Below are 12,114 nucleotides of genomic sequence, written 5' to 3' on the forward strand. Positions count from 1 at the left end.
ATCAAAAGTTATCTAGATCTCTGCCCCACTTACATGCTTAACATTTTCACCCATCTTGGGTTAGTTTTTTCTAACCCACTTTTGTTTTACCTTTTTCAGTATGGAGACCATGGCACTCGACAAAGAAGACAGACTCAAAGAGTTCTGCTTACTCTGTCACTTGTTCACATTACACAGTAGGCCCCAAGCATCAGACCTAACTCTTTATCTTTTTTGCTCTTAATAGATTTATAAAGCCCTTTTATTTGCCCTTAGCAAATTTACAATTCTCAACTCATTTGGAGCTTTGGTGTCCTTGATGCCATTTATTTTTACAGATGTATGACACACTATTTATCCTTAGTCATATTTCCTTATTTTTATTATTGGTATGTTTTCTATTAAAATCTGCATGAATCAGAAAATATCTCATACTATTGCACTGGCCTCTTCAAACACTTCTCTCTTTTCTTCTTCATTGAAGTCATATAAAAATACGTAATCAGAATTGAATAATTGAGGGTAACCCAATTCTCTTTTATAAAATATATAGATTTTTATGACCTCAGAGAGGAAGGGACAGGGAGAGACGGATAGAAACATAAATGATGACAGAGACTCACCGATCAGCTACCTCCTGCACACCCCCAACTGGGATCAATCCTCAAGCCAAAAATCCGGAACGTGCCCTGACCAGGAATCAAACCGCGACCTCCTGGATCATAGGTTGATACTCAAACACTGAGCCATACCAGCCAGGCAGTAACCCAATCCTCTTGATCATAATACAAGTAGCACAGTACAGGGCAAATAAATATTTAATGAATCATGATAAATGAATGAAAATCTCATTCCATGGGTTTATGCTTATCTTTTCTTTAACCTTTTTAAAAAATACTAGTGGCCCTCGCCCTAGCTGGTTTGCTCAGTGGATAGAGCATCGGCCTGCGGACCCAAGGGCACCAGGTTCGATTCCAGTCAAGGGCACATGCCTGGGTTGCAGGCTCGGTCCAACGTGCAGGAGGCAGCCAATCAATGATTCCTTCTCATCACGGATATTTCTATCTCTTTTCCTCTCCCTTCCTCTCTGAAATCAATAAAAAATATATATTAAAATAAATAAAAGAAAAATACTAGTGGCCCGGTGCACGAAATACGAAATTCGTGCAGGGTGGGGGGGGGGGGACACACAGTGTCTCTCGGCCCGGCCTGCACCCTCTCACAATCCGGGACCACTGGCTCCTAACTGCTCACCTGCCTACCTGCTTGATCACTCCTAACCACTCTGCCTGCTGGCCTGCTCGCCCCCAACTGCCCCCCGCACTGGCCTTCTCACCCCCCAACTGCCCCCCCTTGCTGGCCTGATCGCCCCCAACTGCCCCACCTGCCGGCCTACTCACTCCCAACTGCCCTCCCTTCCTGGCCTGATTGCCCCTAACTGTCTCTGCCTCAGCCCCACCACCATGGCTTTGTCTGGAAGGACACCCAGAAGATCTCCCGGTCTAATTAGCATATTACCCTTTTATTAGTATAGACTAGAGGCCCGGTGCACAAAAATTTGTGCACTCAGGGGGGAGGGGGGTCCCTCAGCCCAGCCTGTGCCCTCTCACAGTCTGGGACCCCTCGGGAGATAATGACCTGCTGGCTTAGGCCTGCTCCCGGGTGGCAGAGAGCAGGCCCAATCCCTAGGTGCAGCCCCTGTTCGGGCTCAGAGCAGGGCTGATTGGGGAGTTGGGGCGCCGCCCCCTGTCATGCACAGAGCAGGGCGGATTGAGAGGTTGCAATGCCACCCTGTCACGCTCAGGGTAGGGCCGATTGGGGGGTTGGGGCACCGCCCCCTGTCACACTCAAGGCAGGGTCGATGGGGAGGTTGCAGTGCCACCCCGTCATGCACAGAGCAGGGCCAATCAGGGGGTTGGGGCGCTGCCCCCTGTCACTCACAGAGCAGGGCCCATCAGGGGGGTTGGGGCTCCATACCCTGTCACGCACAGAGCAGAGTCGATCAGGGGGTTGGGGAGCTCCCCCCTGTCACGCACAGAGCAGGGCCAATAGGGGAGTTGGGGCACCGCCCCCTGTCACACACAGAGCAGGGCTGATCAGGGGATTGGGGCACCGCCCTCTATCACCCACAGAGCAGGGCCGATCAGGGGGTTGGGGCGCCACCACTGTCACACTCAGGGCAGGGCCGATGGGGAGGTTATGGCTCTATCCCGTCACACAGAGAGCAGGGCCCGTGGGGGGGGTTGGGGCTCCACACCCTGTCACACACAGAGCAGGGCCGATCAGGGGGTTGGGGTGCCACACCCTGCCACACACAGAGCCGCAGGGCGATCAGGGGGTTGGGGAGCTCCCCCCATCAGGCACAGAGCAGGGCTGATCAGGGGGTTGGGGCGCCTTCCCCTGTCACGAACAGAGCAGGGCGGATAGGGAGGTTGTGGCCCCGCCCCCTGTCACACACAGAGCCGCAGGGCGATCAGGGGGTTTGGGCGCTGCCCCCTGTCACGCTGATCCTGGTGCTGGGAGGCATATTACCCTTTTACTATATAGGATAGAGGCCTGGTGCACGGGTGGGGTTCTGCTGGTTTGCCCTGAAGGGTGTCCTGGATCAGGGTGGGGGTCCCCACTGGGGTGCCTGGCCAGCCTGGGTGAGGGGATGATGGCTGTTTGCAGCTGGTCACACACCCTTCAGGGCTAGCCTGGGTGAGGGGATGATGGCTGTTTGCAGCTGGTCACACACCCTTCAGGGCCAGCCTGGGTGAGGGGATGATGGCTGTTTGGAGCTGGTCACACACCCTTCAGGGTGGGGGTCCCCACTGGGGTGCCTGGCCAGTCTGGGTGAGGGGCTGAGGGCTGTTTTCAGGCTGGTAGGTGACTGAAGCTCCCAACCGCTCCTTTTTTTCTTTTCTTTTTTTTAATTCTGGGCCAGCTTTAGCTCTGGCTCCAGCTCTGAGGCCTCTGCTGCTGAAAGCAGGTATCTGGTTTGTTTAGGTTGTATAATCGATACACTGTATCAACTCCAGCTCTGAGATCCCGGCCGGCTGAAAGCTGGTTTCTGGGGTTTTGTTTAGCTTCTATATTTGTTACAATGTTTCAAACTGCAAGCTCAGAGGCCGACAAGGCAGGCGGGGAACATTGGAGTCCTCCGTCACTGATGCAAGCAAGCCTCATGTTAGCTTCCAGCTGCCTGGCTGTCGGCCGCCATCTTGGTTGGCAGTTAATTTGCATATCGCCCTGATTAGCCAATGGGAAGGGTAGCGGTCGTACGCTAATTACCATGTTTCTCTTTTATTAGATAGGATATTTTTATTGATTTCAGAGAGAAAGGGAGAGAGATAGAAACAGAAAAAAAAAAATCTGCCAAAACCGGTTTGGCTCAGTGGATAGAGCGTCAGCTTGCGGACTGAAGGGTCCCAGGTTCGATTCCGGTCAAGGGCATTTACCTGGGTTGCGGGCACATCCCCAGTGGGAGATGTGCAGGAGGCAGTGGATCGATGTTTCTCTCTCATCGATGTTTCTAACTCTCTATCTCTCTCCCTTTCTCTCTGTAAAAAATCAATAAAATATATTAAAAAAAAAAAAAAGAAACAGAAAAAAATCAATAAAGAAGAGAGCCCTAGCCGGTTTGGCTCAGTGGATAGAGCGTCGGCCTGCGGACTCAGGGGTCCCGGATTCGATTCCAGTCAAGGGCATGTACCTTGGTTTGGGCACATACCCAGTAGGGAGTGTGCAGGCGGCAGATGATCAATGTTTCTCTCTCATCGATGTTTCTGACTCTCTATCTCTCTCCCCTCTTCTCTGTAAAAAAATCAATAAAATATATTTAAAAAAATAAAAATAAAAATAAATAGAGAGAATCATTGACTGGCTGCCTCCCACATGCTCCCCACTGGGGATGGAGCCTGCAACCCAGGCATGTGCCCTGAGAATCAATCCCATGACCTCCTGGTTCATAGGTTGATGCTCAACCACTGAGCCACACTGGCCAGGCTCTTTGAACTTTTTTTTTTATCGTTATTACAGTTCTCTTTTTCTTTTTTTCTTTTTTCTTTTTTTTTAATTAAATCTTTATTGTTCAGATTATTACATTTGTTCCTCTTTTTCCCCCCATAACACCCCTCCTCCCAGTTCCCACCCCACCCTCCACCCTCACTCCCCACCCACTGTCCTCATCCATAGGTGCACGATTTTTGTCCAGTCTCTTCCCACATCTCCCACACCCCTTTCCCCCCCAAGAATAGTCATTCCATTCCCTTTCTATGTCTCTGATTCTATTATAATCACCAGTTCATTTTGTTCATCAGATTATTTATTCACTTGATTGTTAGATTCACTTGTTGATAGATGTGTATTTGTTGTTCATAATTTGTATCTTTACCTTTTTTTCCTTCTTCCTCTTCTTAAAGGATACCTTTCAGCATTTCATATAATCCTGGTTTAGTGGTTATGAACTCCTTTAGCTTTTCCTTATCTGTGAAGCTCTTTATCTGACCTTCAATTCTGAATGATAGCTTTGCTGGATAAAGTAATCTTGGTTGTAGGTTCTTGGTATTCATCACTTTGAATATTTCTTGCCACTCCCTTCTGGCCTGCAAAGTTTCTGTTGAGAAATCAGCTTGACAGTCGTATGGGTACTCCCTTGTAGGTAACTGACTGTCTTTCTCTTGCTGCTTTTAAGATTCTTTGTCTTTTGCTCTTGGCATTTTAATTATGATGTGTTTTGGTGTGGTCCTCTTTGGATTCCTTTTGTTTGGGGTTCTCTGCGCTTCCTGGACTTGTAAGTCTATTTCTTTCACCAGGTAGGGGAAGTTTTCTGTCATTATTTCTTCAAATAGGTTTTCAATATCTTGTTCTCTCTCTTCTTCTGGCACCCCTATAATTCGGATGTTGGTATGCTTGAAGTTGTCCCAGAGGCTCCTTACACTATCTTCGTATTTTTGGATTCTTTTTTCATTTTGCTTTTCCGGTTGGGTGTTTTTTGCTTCTTCGCATTTCAAATCTTTGACTTGATTCTTGCGCTCCTCTCGTCTGCTTTTGGGAGTCTGTATAATATTCTTTATTTCAGTCAGTATATTCTTAATTTCTAGTTGGTTCTTTACCACAACATCGAGGGTCTCATTAGATTTCTTGCAGATCTCATTAAGTTTATTGGCAGTTTCTAGAAGATTATTGAAAGACCTTAAAAGTGTGATTCTGAATTCTGTATCCTCCATCGACATTTGTGTCCTGTTTTTTTGTCTCAGCATTTTTTATGCTTTCTTGGTGCACCCCCTAGTGGTCTTTGTTCGCAGTCTTGTTGTAGTTAAGCCTTGATTGTTGTAGGAAATACTGGGGGTGATTTGACCTCCAGGCCAACTGGCTGTGAGAATCAGCTGTGTCTGCAGTGGGAGAACTTTTGTCCTCTAGGGAGTTGCTAATCTAGCCCTTGCCTGAGGCTATCCGGCAAATGGCTCTGTGCAGGGCTCGGGCGGGGTGGGTCGCATGGGATCAACAGGGGGTGCGGAGTGAGCAGTTATGGCTGCTCTCAGTCCCGTCCCCAGAGGCTCTGCCTCTCAGTGTCCCAGTGACCACTGCAAGTACCTCGGAGAGAAAGCTGCCCTTGAGTTCCAACCGATGCCAGACAGTCCCGCTTCTCCCGTTTGAGTCTGGGTCCCCAGAGACTCGCCTGGAACTGGAGCCCAGAGCCTGAGACTCCCTCCCGATTGAAAACGACAACTGCACCCTCAGCTGCCAGCCCATTCCACATGCACCTCCGCACCTTAGTATTTTACTTCCGCACTGCGCCTCCTCTGAGTCTTGGTATGCTTTTCTCTTTCCTTCTAGTTGTAGAATTTCCCCTCAGCCAGCTTTCCTGTGGTTCTGGGTGATGTCCGTTCCGTCTTTTAGTTGTATTTTTTTTTAATATATATTTTATTGATTTTTTACAGAGAGGAAGGGAGAGAGATAGAGAGTTAGAAACATCAATGAGAGAGAAACATCGATCAGCTGCCTCCTGCACATCTCCTACTGGGGATATGCCCGCAACCCAGGTACATGCCCTTGACCGGAATCGAACCTGGGACCTTTCAGTCCGCAGGCCGACTGAGCCAAACCGGTTTGGCTAGTTGTATTTTTGAAGTGGTTGTGCGAGGCAGCATTCTCCAGTGTTTACCTATGCCGCCATCTTGGTTTCTCCGGGTTTTTATCGTAAAATTTTTTTAGCCCTAGCTGGTTTGGCTCTGTGAATAGAGCGTTGGCCTGAAGACTGAAGGGTCCCAGGTTCGATTCCAGCCAAGGGCACATGCCTGGGTTGTAGGCTTGATCCCCAGTGGGGAGGTATGCAGGAGGCAGCCGATCAATGATTCTCTCTCATCATTGATGTTTCAATCTCCCTCTCCCTTCCTCTCTGAAATCAATTTAAAATTTTTAACTTTAATCTGCCTTGTTCTGCTCCAATATCTTAAATTTAGTATTGTCAAATTTAATGGAAATATAAAGCAACAACTTATATAAAGCTAGAGAAGACTAATGTTAATAAAAGATGAGTTGGCTCTGGCCAGTGTGGCTCAGTTGGTTGGTTGTCCCCCCACGCACTAAAAGATTGCTGGTTCGATTCCAGGTCAGGGCACATGCCCAGGTTGCCAGCTCAAACCCCAGTAGAGGGCACGCAGGAGCAGCCAATCGGTGTTTTGTTCTCACATGAATGTTTTTCTCTCCCTCGCCCTTCTTCTCTCTAAAAATCAGTAAGAATACTTTTTTTTCCCTGGGGCCAAAATTTAAAAATTTTATTCAGGAAACAAGACATATAATGGTAATATTTACATTAAATTCTGAGGAGAAAAGCCAAAGAACATTGTAGAGAAAAGAGGTAAAGACGGTAGAAGTGAGAAAGAGAGTAAGAATACTTTTAAAAAGAAAAGATGAGTTGACCAAAATAGAGAAGGGAGGAAATGGGAAATGTGTATGTTTGGGGACCCTACCTGCATTTAGAGACTGCTGAACGGGGAAAATTCCTGACCGCGTTTCTAGCATGATTGTGCTGCCACCTGGTGGTTTTGAATCACCAAACCATACATTTACTAGTGTGGCTGCCTTCTCTTACCTGTTCTTCCCTCCAAGCTTGCCCTCTTCTGGTTGTAAAGGATTTGCAAAACGGATTATTGGATAAGATTTGAAAATCCAAGTGAGTCATGGCATTAAGATCTACCAGGCTCCCAAATAACTGAGCAACATACTAATGCAGAGAAGTGGCAGAGGCAGAATTTCAGGTGCATCGCATTCGCTCCATCAAATAAATATGCAACACTTTGAAATAGTTTAAATGGTGTTAGACTTTGAGTATATTTCCTGTGTCTAAGCACACACCCAAGAGTTAGGAGAATTGGCTAAGACTTTCACAAGGTTCCATTGCATTGATGGCAACCCCCACCCACGTGTGGGCTCCCATGGTGTGGGGCAGTGCCTTTAGAAGGATGAGAAGGAGTCTCCCCTGCCTTGACCCGTGTTTGTGGGTGGCACCATGACTCTGAGTCCTAACCAGTACTACAGGGGCATCCTCACTCAGTTATGACTCCTTACAAAGGCAAGTGGCCTTCTGTCACTGCATACGTGGCTATCGTCACACCTCAACCCTTGACCCTATGGGATATTGTGGGTCTCACCACTGGCACATGAAAGCAGAAGATTTAATGACCTGATATAAAGGGCCCGAACACCTAAGTGCCAGCACCACCAAAACACCAGAGGAAGTTAGCAAGCTCCTCACTAGATATAACACACCCATAGCAGCAGCCTTGCCCACTGCTCAGCCAGGCATGCCAGCATGCCAAAGCATTGCTCTACACTCTCAGGGCTCTAGGGGGTCAGCCTCAATGGTCCTGACACCATTGTGCTAGTGGAAGCTGACCCTGGCCCTAGAGAGTTCTGTTGGGACACCTTGGGAAATGAAACAGCCACCTACTGGCTGCCAGGAACATACATCCATTGGAAATCTTTCCGGTAACAACTCAGAAAGTCAAATAAGTGGAGGGATAATAGAGAGTTAGAAACTGAAACATGAAAATGTTATGTCTGGAGATTTAAAATATTTTTTAAAAACCTTGTAGAGCAGGAGGGAAAAAAGGAGCTGAGTGACTGCTTAAGCGTTTAATACTGGCTCTGAGCTTACTGTTCACCACCATGAAAAAGGCAAAACTAGCTGTATTTCCAAAGACACCCCCCCTTTTAAAAGGCCACCAGGTATGTATTCTGACCCAGAGCTCACCTCCCTCTGCATTAAATGGTATCAATGGAAGTGATGCTTAAGTGAATCGCTCCCTTCTTGTACCATGCCTCAAATTATATCCCAGGCAGAATGGCCCTCCCAATAGAGCCAAATCACATTCATCTGACTGGCAGGTTTGTGCCCTAATGAACTTACTGTAGTTTTAATGGTGATCTCTGGATTGTAAAACTGCTGTCCACAAAAACGTCCCTATAATTAGCCAATCAATGTACTTAGAATCTGTACAAATTGTGGACAGAGTCCCCACAAAGCTCAGTGGTGATATTGCACGCTCCTTTGCAAGGTGCATCCCTGAGGATCGGATGGAGCTCACTGAGATTTGCTCAATTAGCAGTAGAGCCCATCCTTGTTGGTCCACCCTGAGCCAGGCATCTAGCCTCTATTCTCAGAACCTAACACCAGCCAGCCCTACCCTTCCTGGATCTCCATCCGGAAAAGCACCCTTCCCTGGACTGGCCCCCACTACCCTGAGCACACCAACACTTCAGACGACATGGCGCCAACCCAAAAGAGAGCTCACCACTGGAGATGGCTGTACCTCAAATGGCGAGGCCACACCCAAGAGAAAGATGAGGAAGGCAATGCGCCCTCAACTTCACTGTATGTTGAAACTGGACATTGAGACTTTCCCCTCCCAGATGACCTCAACACCAGGAGGGAAATGACCATGGTGACTATTAACCTCAGAGTTGAGTTGCAAAAATGCCTCCAGTTAATTGACCCTGAAAACCCATAGCATACTATTCTTCTGAAATCACTAACTGCTTGCCTCAAAACCTTGCTAAACTTTAAGTCCCCCTGGTAACATTTCACCTTTAGGGCACGCCAAGCAACGTATTCTAACCACACTGGCCACAATAAAGCATTTCTTTGCAACAACTGCTTAGCCCATGGTTAGGGCCCTCTTGGTGCTGTGATCACTGCTCACTGAACTAGATTACAACTTGTTTTCTACCCATCACATCCATGATAGTCTCTACTCCTCCAGTCATTCCCATCACAACGGCCAGCACCTCCTCCACACAGGAAATTGCCGCCTCCACACCTCTCCATATCTTATCCATAAGTCCCTCCCCCTTGTATGCCATGACCCTACTCCACACCTCAATCAAGTGGGTCAGATCTGACACAACTATATTCATACAAACCTCCAAGACAGCATGTGGGAAACCACTTATTGTCTTCACTAGCAGAGAGGTGTAGACAGAGAACCCTGAAGGCTGGTGACGTTTGAAGCCCTAGCAAAGGTCAGAGCTGTGCACCCTCTGTTAATCCAGATAATGGTAGCTGAAGCAACCTCCCAACCTTTACTTATGTAAATCCTTATTGATAAGATAGTCATGTAAATCCTTATTGATAAAATAGTCTGTATGTCACTGGAACCTCCCTGCCTAAGGGCTATGGGTGTATCTCATACCAATAAAAGCTTGGTGAGGCCTGAGCACCAGTGGAAGTCCTTCCCCTTGAGTTGGACTTACCCGCCTGGCCCCCCATTATTTCCAAATTATCTCTTGTCTCTTCTTTCATTTGTGTGCGGCTCCTCTTCCAGATCCTGAACCCTGAATCACGCTGGACGTGGAGGGAAACATTTACAACAGCAGCAGCAGCCCAAGCCTTGCAAGTAAAATGATGTTGGGTCTGTCCCACACAGGGTCAGACCTAAAGCCCCTGTCACCATCTATCCCACAGTTCTTCCTAGTGATCAGCTAATTTGTGCTAATTTCCTCCAAAACACCACAAGCCTCAGTTAGGCTAAGCCAAAATGTTAATCTAGACCCCAAACAGGGTAGCCTGTTATAACTTTACAATACATATTTAACATCTCAGAGACAGTAGTTTTAAGGACAATCTATATAATAAAAGGCTAATATGCAAATTGTCCTCTTGAACAGGAGTTCGACCAGGTGGCGGGGCCGGCCAGCCAACCTCCCATGGCCTCTCCCCCAGCTGGCCTGGCCCCATTGGCCTGGTGCGGGCCACCAGCCGGACCCCACCCGTGTGCGAATTCATGCACCGGGCCTCTAGTAATTATTTAAATGGACAAGTTCTATTTTCCCTCTTATTTTGCAATCATTTTGATTAGTTCTCCACTGGTATTTTCTAAAGACTACCTGCTCGGCCACATTGGCTCAGTGGTTGAGCATCCACCTATGAACCAGAATATCACAGTTCGATTCCTGGTCAGGGCACATGCCTGGGTTGTGGGCTCAATTCCTAATCATGCAGGAGGCAGTCAATCAATGATTCTCTCTCATCATTGATGTTTCTATCTCTCTCTCCCTCTCCCTTCCTCTCTGAAATCTATAAAAATATATTTAAAAAAAAATAAAGGCTACCAACTATCCTGGAACACAAAAGGCTGGCCCTCCCCCTGTATACATACCCTTGCCCCATAATGATAAATCATGTCTCATTCAAATTCTATTGTGGACCTGACTCAAGAAGCCAGGAGAAGTCTACATGTCCCTGCCCAGTCGGCAAGCTATCCAGGGAGATGATCCCTAGTACTACACAATTACATTATGTACCTTCAGATAAGATGCAGTGAGAAGAATACATCACTTCTGTGACATTCTTGCCAAAGTTCATAACCTGAATTTAATCAGAAGAAACATTAGACAAACCCAAATTAAATATGTCTACAAAACAACTGGCCAGTACTCTTCAAAAGTTTCAAGGCCATAAAAGACAAAGACTGGAGATGAAAGACAATAACTGAGGAACTATCCAGATTAAAGAGAGACAACAATTAATGCAATGTGTAATCCTGGATTGGATCCTAGCCCAGAAAAGGGACATTAGTAGAACAATTTATGAAATTTTAATAAAGTCTGCAGATTAGTTACTAGTGTGTCAGTTTTCTGTTCTTGATGATTATGCTGTTAAAATGTAAGACATTAATACTTGGGGGAGCAGGGTGAAGAAATTTCTTTGTACTATTTTAAAACCTTTTTTTTAATAAGCTCAAAATGATTGCAAAATGAAGAGGAAAAATAGAACTTGTCCATTTAAATAATTATTGTCCCTCAAACTACTGTCTCTGAGATGTTAGGTATTTATTATAAAGTTATAACAGTTTTTACCTTTTTTTTTTTTTTTTTTCAAATACAAACAGAAGTTTATTTAGAAAGTCACAGAGGTAGAAAAAGTGAGCCAGCTGGGCTGCATGGGCTCAGGAAACAAGTTAGAGGCAAAAGAAGGGCCCCTGTTGCTTAGGAGAGAAAGGAAAGGTATGCCCCTTGAGAGAAGACTAGGGAGGTATGCTCCAGAGAGAGAGAGTGAGAGGGGGCACTTGACTTTTCCTCTGAAAGTGCTTTCAGTATCAGTTTAATATGACACAAGAAAAGTGGTTTCTTGTAATACTTTTCCCCTGTACCCTGGGTTTTATTTAATCTGTTGGTGATATTTGTCCTGTGGAAGTTAATTACTTTCTCTTGGTGTATGTTTTTAAACTTATTTCTCTACACCCTGTATTACCTGTTAAATGTTGATTATATCTAAGTAAGGCTTAATGAGATTTGGGTTCAATCTGGAGGGTCACAATACTTCATAGAAGGTGCTGTGTAGTTACTATGCATCATATGAAGAGGTATATCATGTCTGGTTGCCTCTTTTAATAGTGTTAGGAGGTTTAAATCATATCAGCCTGATTTCCCCCATAAAGTTCAACAGCTTTTTTAAAGGCAAATGTTATATGTTTAGCTTTATCAATAGAGGTTTTGAAATCTTGAAATCTTGCCAAGGGGTAGCAATCTTCATAATGTTTAGTTAAATTTCCTAACATAGAACTGTTGTTGAAGGTCCATGTCAAAAAGTGTTATGGAAAAAACATTTTTATAAGGGAATTAATCTCAAAAACTGCAAAATACAAATAA

This window comes from Myotis myotis, unplaced genomic scaffold, assembly GCF_014108235.1.
Source record: "Myotis myotis isolate mMyoMyo1 unplaced genomic scaffold, mMyoMyo1.p scaffold_m19_p_11, whole genome shotgun sequence".
Taxonomy (NCBI): Eukaryota; Metazoa; Chordata; class Mammalia; order Chiroptera; family Vespertilionidae; genus Myotis; species Myotis myotis.